Raw genomic sequence first — 12,269 nt, 5'->3', positions numbered from 1 at the left:
GGATGCTACAGCACCACCACTGGGTGTCTCCAAATTGCAAAAAAACAGAGCCAAAATAGACATTTTTCACCAATCCAGATGCTCTTGAACACAGGGTCGCGATTCCCGTCTAGATGAGTACCTGGATTTACTACGCACACTTTATCCAAGTGATGAAGCCAGGATACCAAACGCTTTCATGTCGTCTCTTCCCAAAGGAGTAATAGGCAGCAGGTTCTGCAGGAAGCGCCCCTGGCAAATCGGTGTCAACGAATTCTCAGCTACACTTGTTTGTGCAGGGCATTCTTTCTAGCTGGTTGGACAGGCATCGCGCATGATGTGTGGACTCGCTGTCTCCTGCTTGACATCTCCACAGTGATGGATAACTATTTATTATGTTGTCGGGGCAACCACCGGAGTGAAGGCGTTCTGGGTTCTTCGGTGGTGTAATGCTATTTTTGTGCCCATAACACTTTTGGCCGCTGCCGGGCGGTTTTTCAACAGGACAGTTAATAGGAAAGAAGGCTCTGGACGAGGCCGCAGCCGGGGGGACGTGTGCAGGAGGGATCCGCAATAGCAGTGAGGATGGAGGAGGCTTAAAAAGAAAGAGTCACACAGAGTAGAAAGTAACCATCCCTGTGCTAGCCTATTCATTGAGTTAGGGCAACTGCCCTCTAAACGCGCACAGTAGCACTGTGGACTCGTGTATCCTCACACATGGCCGACCTTTAGAGTTTGTGAGCCTGACCCAGGGCACTGACATAGAGGCACACTTGGAGCTCTGTGCATACAATTCCTGAATTATGTAATCAATGGTGTCATCTGAGATGCTATTTAACATCACATGTGATTTCCTAAGCAGTGCATGACAGGGGCACATGGTATATTTAGCCCTGCTAATTATAATAACTGGTGAATTTCAGTGTGCTTCTTTTTTTTAGTTTTTGAAAGTATCGTTTTTATCTCTTTCTGTGTGTTTTTTTTAAATTTATTTTTTTAACATGAACTAAGATCTGATTATTCTACCTAAATAACGTTTATGTTTTTTCAGTGAGTATATATGTGGCCTTTCAGCAATCCAGCAAGCCCTCTCCATTCATTGTTCAGTTTACAATACCATTTTTTTGTCCACCCACTTGAGCAGATTTTTAGAGAGGCAGAATATAACTGTCATTAATTATTTATTGGTGCTCTTGCCCTTTATAAAAAGTGCAAAATTACAATTTCTGAAAAATATAATTTAGGAATTAACATAAGGTGGGTGCAGTCTCTTTCATTGTGAAACCTTAGGCCTCCATCATACTGTGCATTGACTTACCTGCCACCGGCATATTCTGGCGGTGAGACATCTACAAAATGTCTTCTTGGGAAGATGCGAGTACAAAACCCACAGTATTACAAGGGGTGCACCCTTATCTTGCTTAGTCATATGTATGTTTTGAGTTTGTTGCAACCTTGCTGGACCATATGAAACGCTTAAAATCTGTTGTGTTAGCCGCTCGTAATACATGTTAAAGGGGAGCTCTTGCACTTAAAGAAAACTACATGAATGCCCTTGCTCTGCGTTTCCCCAAAGCAATTTATTTATCTATTTTGAGGGTCTAGGGGAATCAACTAGAAAAGTAAATGGCAGACACTTACAACCATTTGGGTTACCAACCAACCTCCAGTTTACCCTCTTGATCATAGAGGGGTTGTGGGTGGATTATATCCTCTAATGGATCATTCAGAGGAAAGAGAGCAGAGGAAAAAGACATATCCGCCCTCTGATAAGATCACCAAAGTTATGAAAAGGTGCAGTGCAAAAAAGTGTGTGATTTTAAAAAAGGATTTGCCAGGGAAAAGCTAGCTACATCTATTTGGAATATCACATGTAATCCTTATTAAAATCAATGTAACAATGTAGCAGTGAGAAAAGTTGCTGCTTCTAAATGGTCGACATGCTTCACCCAACTGGACAGCCGGTCCACGGCTTTCTTCAGGACCTATCTTCAAAAGTTTATAATTGCTACTGCATTCAATAAAGTGATTTTTTTTTTTTTTTTTTTTTTTTAATACATACAGGTGGAATCTGATAAAACTCTGATGTCTTAAACTGATCCTCTGTATCAGCGTGATGTATAGGACATCTGTAAGATAAAAAACAATGACACCCACCGTGACAAACACATTCATTATTTACTTCATTCACAACCCGAAGATGGCTGTGGACAAACAATATATATTTTTTTCTATTATTTAGTTTTTCAAAACTTGTATGCTCACCCGTATGATACAAGGATTAGACCTCACCTCACCCGGCACCAGCTCAAGTCAATGAGGCCCCGCTCTAGCAAGCAGAAACCAAAAGAAACAAGCATTGGCATAGCCAATAGGTCTCGCCTTTGGGCCCTTATAAGTGTTTAGACATGCAACAGTTGCATAACTAAATGCTTATAAGGTCCCAAAAGTGAGACCTATTGGCTATGCAAAGCGGCTGTGTGGCCGCGAAAGTGAGAGTGATCGCGATCACTTTCAAACATCAAAGCGGCCCTGCGGCCGCGAAAGGGAATGTGATCGTGGTAAAGCGCGGCGCGCGCTCCCGCGCACATGCACTGTAGCTCTAGCCTGGCCTGATAGCACTTTTTGGAGCCCTCTCAATAAGTCTCGCCAGACCAGCGCATGCGCTGGGTCAGGCGAGACCTAAAAAGGAGTTTCATTTAGGATATGCACTTATATTGATCCATATGTCTTAATCACATGGATTCAGTTCTCTCTTGTGTAACATCTTTAAGAGAAAATGTATTCCTAAAATAAACAATAGATAGAGGATTTTTTATCGTCATAAGGCATACTCCAGTCATGGCACTATTATTCTTTCTAGAAGTTACATTCCTCGTGGTTCTGCTTCCAAGCAGAATACTGATGCAACAATTGACAAACAAGTACAATGACCGTGCAAACATAATGTCCAAAAACAGCTCGCCATTATGTAAACGCTGTAGTTCTCATGAATGTCAAGATGACAAAACAAGCTTAATCACGCTCGAATGTCTTAAGTCTAGTGCAAGTGCAGTTCATATCGGCACTTGCCTATAGTTGTTCTTATCTAAAAATTAACCGGCATCAGACAACCAAGAAATGTCGGCATAAGATCACCAGATGTTAAGACCACAAAAGCTTCTCACAAAGGTCATTCTCTGGACCTGACAACTAAGCTTTACTTCTGCATACGCCAATATTAATAAAGCCAATGTTTGAAACTGACAGCTGAAATGAACAGCTCAAAAACCGTATCGTCGAGTACAAAGACTCTAAACAAAACTGTCAACTCGCATTCATAAGGCGTATGAACAAGTAAAAGTAAAAGCTTACTTTGCAGCTAAAAAACATCACTTTACAGCTAAAAATCATTGTATGTACGTTTGCCCACATCCATGCATATGTTGTTCTAAACCTTACCTGTCCGTCGTTACCTCTTGCTCCGACCGAGCTAGGAATGAAGGTGGCGAACCAGATATTGGAAATTTATTTATTTATTTTTGATCTTGTATAGCGCTGGAAGTCAACCCCCGAAGGGGTATCTCCGCGCTTATGCATAACCAAGAAGCCATTGTCTGATGCTAAAACAGAAAAGAGATAAGGCGGAAAGAGACCTAACAGGCCACAAATAAGAGCGTTTTCAGGGACTTCTTAAAGGAGTGGAAATTGATAATGTTTTTAAGAGCAAGGGGCAGTGAGTTCCAGAGGATGGGGCCTTTATAGGATAGGGCTCGCCCTCCCTGCCTAACTTTTTTTATCCTAGGAACCTGAAGTTGTTGTTGACTGCTAGAGCGCAGTATTCGACTGGGTTTGTAGGGTTTAAATATCTCTTTTAAATATTTAGGTCCATTGCCAAACAGACATCTATGGATAGTGCAGCAGATTTTAAATTTTACACGCTGTTTGATAGGCAGCCAGTGAAGCTTTGTCAAGAGGGGAAGAGATGTGGACCTTGGCTGGGCGTTGAGAACTAATCTTGCAGCCGTGTTCTGGACCACCTGCAGTCTCTGTAGTTGTTCTTTGTTTGCCGAGACCAACAGTCCATTACAGTAGTCTAGTCTACTTATGACCAGTTGTTTGTTGTAATACTTATGACCAGAGCCTGGATAAGAGTCTTCCTATGAGAATCAGATAGAAATGGGAAGACTCGTCGTAGCAGTCCAATGATCTGAAAGCAGGAGCCTGCTACTTGGTTTGTATGCTCTTTGAATAAAAGAGATCTGTCTAAACGTACACCAAGATTTTTGACAGTCTGTTTGGGGCATGGGGTTGGTCCTAAGTCCGGGGGCCACCAGTCCGGGGACCACAAAAGTGTGGCCTCCCCAAACAGCATAACCTCAGTCTTGCCTACATTACACTGGAGGCGATTAGTGGCCATCCAGTAAGATATTGCCCTCATACCGTCCACAAAGGATTTTTGTATTGCGGGCGTGAGGGTTTTAAAGGGGAACAAAAGCTGAGTGTCGTCAGCGTACGACATCGGGGTGAACCCATGAGATCTTGCAATGTCCGCCAGGGGGGCCACATACACGTTGAAGAGTGTAGGGCTTAGGCAGGAGCCCTGTGGCACTCCTTTAGTGAGCTCCCTTGAGATGGAATGGTGGGAGCCCAGTCTAACCTCTTGATGGCGATCAGAGAGAAAGCTTTCTAGCCAGGAAAGAGCCACTCCTTCTATTCCCCTCTCCCTCAGGCAATCGAGAAGTATCTCATGGGATACAGTGTCGAAGGCAGCGGATAAATCTAGCAGCACTAGAATCATTGAATTTCCTCCATCCAGTGACATCTTGATGGTATCAGTCACTGAGAGGAGGGCAGACTCTGTGCTGTGATTGGGCCTAAATCCAGATTGGGAGAGGTCTAGGCCCTCCGCTGCCTCGATGTATTTGGACAGGTGAGTGTTTACATGTTTCTCGGTCATTTTACTGAGAAGGGGTAGGAGGGAGATGGGTCGAAGATTGGAAAGATCGGTCCATGGGAGTGCTTCGTTCTTTCTGATTGGGTTCACCACTGCTTTCTTCCATTCAGTGGGCACAGATCCCTCTCTGAGGGAGTGGTTGATCAGAGTTTGGAGATGGGGCCTAAGCAGAGTTTGCAGGGAGGCAGTTATTTTAGCTGATAGAAAATCCTCTGGGGATCCAGATTTTATATGGCTCATTAGGGAGGTGAGATCTGAATCACTGACTGCTGGGAACCTCATAAGTGTGGTTTTACTCCGTGTGGGCAGAGTGGAGGTGGATGGAGGGTTGTTACTATTTTTATTGGAAACCAATTGAATTTTGTCGTAGATAAAATTAATTTTATTTTCAAAGAATAATGAAATTTCATCTATAATTGTTGGGAAAAGTCGTCCGGGCTTTTGCATGCAGTTGGTTTTACAAATTCCTGAAGAATTTTAAATAATTCCTTAGATCGATTACCCGCTTCGGCGATTTGTTGAGAGAGGCTGTTCCTCCGAGCAAGTTTGATGTTTTTGTAATATTTAGTCTGGGCCTCATAGTGTGATCTCTTATTTTCTTCGGTTCGAGTTTTTCTCCACTTCTTTTCCAATCTCCTACAATTTTGTTTTTCTATTCTAAGCTCCTCAGTATACCAAGTTTCCTGTTTGGTAGCAGGGTATTGTTTGTGTAATTTTAAAGGTGCTATTTAACAATTGCTTCTTTAAGGGAATTATTAAACTTGGTTAAAACAGTCTGTATACTGTCAGTCTCTATGGGAATGGGCTGCTTCCATTCTTTTTGCAATTCCTCTACGGTGACTTTATGCCATTGTCGACGCCAGACTGGTGGTAGGGAGTTTTTTTTTGAGGGCTTATCCGCTTTAGATATGGAAAATTCCACGATGAAGTGGTCGGACCAAATTGTATGAACCGGGGAGCGACATTGTACCTGAGGAAAGTTGGTGAAAACCAGATCAAGAAGGTGACCACCTGTATGGGTGGGCTCATGGTTAGATCAAGAAGGTGACCACCTGTATGGGTGGGCTCATGGTTTTGCAATGTCAGACCGAGGGAGGATAATTCGGAGACCAGGGAGGTCGTTTCAGGGAGTGTGGGATTATCTATATGGACATTAAAATCGCCAAGGAGGAGAAAATCCTCTTTTGCTTTAAAATGTGTTATGTTATGTTAAATTTATTTCTAGAGCGCACGTACACCCAAAGGTTACATGGCGCTATGGCAATGGCGTACTAAATCGGGAGGTTACTGGTAAGCTAGAGTGAATAAAAGTTTTGAGGAGAGATCTAAAGTGTGGTAAAGATGTTTCGAGTCTGAGTTTCAGAGGAAGGGAATTCCACATCTGCGGTGCCAGAAAGGAGAAACTGAGTCCACCGTGTTTTTTCCGATTAAAACGGGAAGGGGTGAGAAAGTTGGAGTGAGACGAACGGAGTGCACGAGTAGGAGAATAATGAGAAATTAAAGAGGAAACCAAGGCAGGCCCCTTGCAAGTAAGGGCTTTAAAAATAATACAACCCAATTTAAACAGACAGCGTTTGGCAACTGGGAGCCAGTGAAGGAGTTTCAGCAGTGGGCGAACAAGTTGAATACGTGATTGGTGAGTTATGAGGCGAGCGGCCTGATTCTGAACCAGCTGAAGGTGATGGAGTTGGTAGACAGGGATGCCAACATAAAGAGTTGGCATAGTCTATCCGTGAGATGACCAAGGCCAAGAGGACCACAGTGAGGGCCTCGGTGGTGAAGAATCTTGCGATCTTCCGGATTCTGCGTAGATGGAAGAAGCATGAGGATGTAACTGCACCAATTTGAGTCTTCATGGACAGGTCGCTGCTGATGATTACTCCAAGGCTTTTAACCGATTTGGAGGGTAAAGGAGGGTTTCCTAACGAGGGGGGCCAAAAGTTGTTGTTCCAGGGGTTTGATAGGCCGGTCAGCACCAGCTCAGTCTTGTCAGGGTTGAGCTTGAGTTGGCTGATGTTCATCCAATCCCTGATAAAGCATAGAGTAGCCTGAAAGCTGGAAATGGACGCGGCAGTAGAGTTAATGTTGAAGACAAGTTGAAGGTCGTCCGCGTAATTGAAGCAGACTACTTCAAAGTTACGAAGTGAGTAGATAAGAGGGACCATATATAGGTTAAAGAGTAAGGGGGAAAGAGACGAGCCCTGTGGCTCACCGCAGGTTAGGGAGGTCTTTTTGGCGGAGAAGGTGGCAAGGCGAAAGGCCTGCAAGCGGTCTCCCAAAAAAGAGGAAATCCATTTTAGGGCCGTGCCCTGAATGCCGGCATCTCTGACACGGTCGATCAAGAGGTTGTGATCGACCGTGTCAAAGGCGGCCGAGAGGTCTAGAAGAACGAGGGCTTGGGAGAGATTGTTATCCGCCCCCCTGCGAAGCTCATTCATCACAGCAAGTATAACCTGCTCGGTGGAGTGTGTGGGCCTAAAACCGGCCTGGTGGGGGTCAAGAAAAGATGAGCGTTCAATAAAGGAGCGGAGGCATTGTGTAACATGAGCCTCCAAGATCTTGCTCAGATAGGGAAAGAGGGAGATGAGGCAATAGTTGGTAAGATTGGTGGGATCGGCATGAGGCTTCTTCAAAATGGGAATGACCTCTGCCACTTTGAAGGAGGCGGGGACAACCCCTGTTTTTAGTGAGTTATTAAGGAACACAAGCGGGGGGTCAGGGCAAGAAAGAAAGGCTTCTGAGAGGAATGGGGGGGCAAGGATCTAAGGGAGAACCCGAACTGACCTTTTTTAAAAGTAAAGGGAAGTCTTCCTTGGAAATCGGAGGGATTTGATCAAGAAACTGCGTGTTTTTAGGTGAGGTCCCCAGGGCAGATTGGAGGGGGGTCGGAGGAATACTTTGTTTGATGGTGGAAATTTGGGGCCAAGAGTTCCAATAATGCAAGAGAGAAACCTGTAGAGGGCCCTGGAGGACGATAGACTAGGGCTCCTTTCCAGAATCTATTTGTGGCATATTGCATTTTGAAAATTATTATTTCAAAGAGAGGGCTTTGCCTCTGTTCTAGCGTAATGATCTTCAGGTAATCTTTGTGTATAATGGCTAGGCCACCACCAATTTTCTCTGGGCGGTCAAAGTGGACGATCTTATAGCCCAGAGGGACCCCCACAGCAATAGCGGGAACTGTATGAGGTTTCAACCAGGTTTCCGTAAGGAAACAAAGATCGGGTTGAGTTGTATGTATTAGGTCCCATACCTCTAGTTGATGTCTAGGTAGGGAGCGAACATTTAGAAGAAGACACTTTGTCTCCTTGGTCCCTTTAGGTGCAGTTTGTTCCCTTATATCTAATATCTCAATGCTGGATTTTGTAGAAGGTGTTTGGTATTCACAGTATATGCATGAGAACGGGCCCTCAGGACATGGCCGGGGGTCTCTGGAACAGTCTGTAAGAGGAATTGGTTTAAGGAGTAGCAGGGCTTGCGCCGAATACCTGATATGAGGAGCCCTTGCAGCAGTGATGAGCAAGGGTGAGGAGCCCGTGGTCCCTAGTCCCGTCCTGTCACGGACGGGCGCAGACGGGCAGGACTCCGGCACGACTCCGGCGCAGGTCCGGCGCGTCCGCATTACGAGTCATGACCGTTCTTTTTAAAGCGCTGCTAGAGCGCGTCACCCGCCTGACCCACACCCAATATGGCCGCCAAAACCGGGAGCCCAGCCCTCGGCGTCGATACTCAGCCGAGGGCGGTCCGGGGGCAGAGGGCGGGGGGGGGAAGGAACACAAAGCACTTAAGAGCGCGAGGAAAGTCTCTAGATCTCTCATGCTTAATGAACAAGCGATCAGAGTCACACGTATTTAAAATGCTAGGAGAGTACTAAAAGCACAAGTGAAGAAGAGAGACCTCCCGGCTTCCGCCTCAGGAGGGGAAAGGTAGCTTCTGTGGTAATCGCTAGAGTAGTTTCACCACTTCCACTTCACGATATAAAATAACTTTTATATCGTGCACTCCACGCCGCTGGACCCAATTAGTGTATATGAGTCGCGACTTGATCATGTCATTGGACTACAAAATTTAGTCACTGCTTTAGGGAAATGTAGTTCTACGTAAATACATCTTTACGTTTATTGGACTACAGAATGCATGTACATAGAACTACATTTCCCGACGGCAGTGACGACATTCTGTAGTCCAATAAACATAAAGATGTATTTGGACATGTGCATATTCTAAATGAAACTCCTTTTTTCTTTTGGTTTATGCTTGCTAGAGCGGAGCCTCATTGACTTGAGCTGGTGCCGGGTGAGGTGAGGTCTAATCCTTGTATCATACAAGTGAGCATACAAGTTTTGAAAAACTAAATAATATAAAATAATATATTGTTTGTCCACAGCCATCTTCGGGTTGTGAATGAAGTAAATAATGAATGTGTTTGTCACGGTGGGTGTCATTGTTTGTGTCTTACAGATGTCCTATACATTACGCTGATACAGAGGATCAGTTTAAGACATCAGAGGTTTTATCAGACTCAACCTGTATGTATAAAAACATTTTTTCACTTTATTGAATGCAATAGCAATTAAAAACTTTTGAAGATAGGTCCTGAAGAAAGCCGTGGACCGGCTGTCCAGTTGGCTGAAACATGTCGACCGTTTAGAAGCAGCAACTTTTCTCACTGCTACACAAGTTTGGTGATCTTATCAGAGGGCGGATATGTCTCTTCTTTTTCCTCTGCTCTCTTTCCTCTGAATGATCCATTAGAGGATATAATCCACCCAGAACCCCTCTATGATCAAGAGGGTATACTGGAGGTTGGTTGGAAACCCAAATGATGATAATGATCACTTTGGTGTATGATGGGAATCCAATTATCAATAAGGATCATTCTAGTTGATAATTCCTTATAATTTTCAGCACTTTCTTTTTTTGACACCTATTCTGACATTCCTTGCTAAAACTCGAAGTGCACCATGTTGCACATGATTAAGTTATCATAGTAGACCCCGGATTATATATGTGTTTTTTGTGATAGATTGGATAGGGGGATTTAATCCGTGTAGGGTCTTTAAAATTCCCTCGGACCTTTTCTTTTTGTTATTATTATAGACTTACAACCAGCATCAATCGTTATTTGTGCTTACTGAATTATACACTTGCTAACAGCTGAAAATACAAACCTCTTAGGGAGATCTGTGTAATAGGATTTTGTTGTATTAGTGTTTAAAGTGTCATTTATTGTGTCCCTTGGCTCCCTGAGTTGTTTGAATTCACTATTACCGTGTTTTGAGTGTTTTAGCAGTCTGAGGTGTGAACTAGTGCTGTGTGGCTCATCTCATGGTCTATGCATTAGAGCTAAATGGGATTGGGTGTTTTCTGAGTGTGCTGTTTGTTTGCTGATTAAGGTAGTGAAGTTGTGTTTGCTATACAAATGATTTTGCTGGTGGTTCTACATTTATTTGACAAAATGTCAGTAGATGTGTTGCTTGCGTGACTGGGTGGTGTTTCAAAGGGTATGGTAGGGTGTTTGGATTTGTTCCCATACAGTAGTCGGACTGTGGGTTGTGTGCTGATGGGTTTGTGGATGAGTGTGGTACTTGTGTAGGTTTTCTTTCTTAGTCTCAAGACGGCAAGAGACAGGTTTTCAGGCGCTCTCTGATGGCTCCATAATGCCCAGGGAGTGCATTCGAGTGTTGCCTCCATATTTTTGGGCTGACAGGATAAAGGCAGTAGCTATATTTATTAGTAAAACAGGTGACCTTTGCACACGTAATCTGTGTCAACAGTGTAAATTACTGCAAGTATCAAAAAAACAACAACTAGCACGGTAGTCCGATTGGCGTTTTCTTTCTTTGTTGATTTAATTGGAGAACAGATGCCCAGCCAACACGTGTTTCGTCAGGGTATGAACCCACCGGTTTTCCTGTAAGTGTAGATTGACAAGCGTACTCGCTTTCGTCTCATTCGTACAGCACACTAGTGCTCCTGTTTTGGTACTTACCTGAATATTAGTTTATGTCCTTCATTGGATTTGCTCACCCGTACAGCCAGGACGGAAATACAACCAGCGGAGAGAATTTCTCCTTCCAGGCCATCTGTCCAATAGCCCTGAAGAAGTTGTGGGTTCATACCCTGACGAAACACGTGTTGGCTGGGCATCTGATCTCCAATTAAATCAACAAAGAAAGAAAACGCCAATCGGACTACTGTGCTAGTTGTTGTTTTTTTGTTACTTGCAGTAATTTACACTGTTGACACAGATTACGTGTGCACAGGTCACCTGTTTTACAAATTTTCAGACTCGGGTCTTCTTTGGGGGTTCAGGGTTATCCCCTCACCTGTAGCACCGTCTAAATATCATTATTGCTCCATACACATGGATACACGAGGAGGCGCCATCGCATACCACATCACTATAAGCCCCCTGTTATCTTGCAGCTATATTTATTAGGCTAAGTGATTTTGAGAAAATCTGGAGCAGAATTGTGAAAGGTGCGATGGATTATACAGAAGTCTTTCAAATGGATTATTTTAAGGGCTGGCAACCAGTGAAGGGTCTTCTAGGCAGGTAGGACATATGGTGTTGGATGGTGAGTACGTTTCAGACCATAGCTGCAGAATATTGGATTGTGTATGCTTATGGATGAAGGAGCCATAAATATGCTTTTTTTTTTTATTTGAAAAGAGCATCTAGATGAATAGGCTTCTCTAGAGCAAGAGGGTGACATCAATTTCTAGAGTGGTGCTTTTGTATTTCCAGATGTCAGTCAGTCTTTTAGGGATAAATGCTTCAATATCAATAAAAGCTGAGTAGGGGGGTGAGGCCAAGCGGAGATCGATGGCGGCCGCTGGTTAGACGAGCTGTGTCTTCAAACCCCCTCCCCGCTTTTATCCGCTAGAAATATCCGACCCCAAAATAGCAACCAAGCACCGGAACATTTGCTTAATAAGCCGCTGCCTTGACCGTGGCTGCACACCCCGGGAAAACAGAGATTCGCCGGGGCTTGACGGCGGCCTCCGCGGGCCCCGCAGCCGGGAGACGCTGTAGCAAGAGCAGCCGTGAATGTGACGACGACGCACGCCGGCTAGGAGTGGGACCCGGCGGTCGGGTCGGTCCCGACGGGCGAGCTCCGGACTGAGGCCCATACCCCACTCCCCTTTCCTCACGTGGGGGTGGGGGCACCGAAATCGAGTTCAGCGATCAATGAGCCCACATCGGTGCAGGGATATTCAGCTCAGCCCCCATCCTGCCCGAGTGCCTATTCCCGCCTCATCTACAGGCTGTTCGTTGAAAGGGCAGGGGAGAACCACACAGAGAATGCAAGATCAACAGACCAAGGGAGATGGGCACAAGTGATCGGCC

The 12,269-nt window shown here is 44.7% G+C and overlaps 1 protein-coding gene across 9 annotated transcripts in view; it reads left to right on the top strand.

Moving 5' to 3' along the window:
* The window catches only part of TACC1 (transforming acidic coiled-coil containing protein 1), a 622,392-nt gene that overhangs the window by 232,211 nt on the left and 377,912 nt on the right, over window positions 1-12,269 (top strand). For 2 of the 9 annotated variants that reach the window (XM_085633920.1, XM_085633925.1), the window contains exon 2: window positions 9,377-9,444. The exons of the other annotated variants lie outside the window; for them this stretch is intronic. The gene's annotated coding sequence lies outside the window, so the exon portion shown is untranslated. The remainder of the gene's footprint in view (window positions 1-9,376; window positions 9,445-12,269) is intronic. 9 annotated transcript variants of the gene reach the window in all.

The sequence above is a fragment of the Triturus cristatus genome, chromosome 11 (assembly GCF_964204655.1).
Source record: "Triturus cristatus chromosome 11, aTriCri1.1, whole genome shotgun sequence".
NCBI classification, from domain to species: domain Eukaryota; kingdom Metazoa; phylum Chordata; class Amphibia; order Caudata; family Salamandridae; genus Triturus; species Triturus cristatus.
This window is presented reverse-complemented; position numbering and strand designations above follow the sequence as displayed.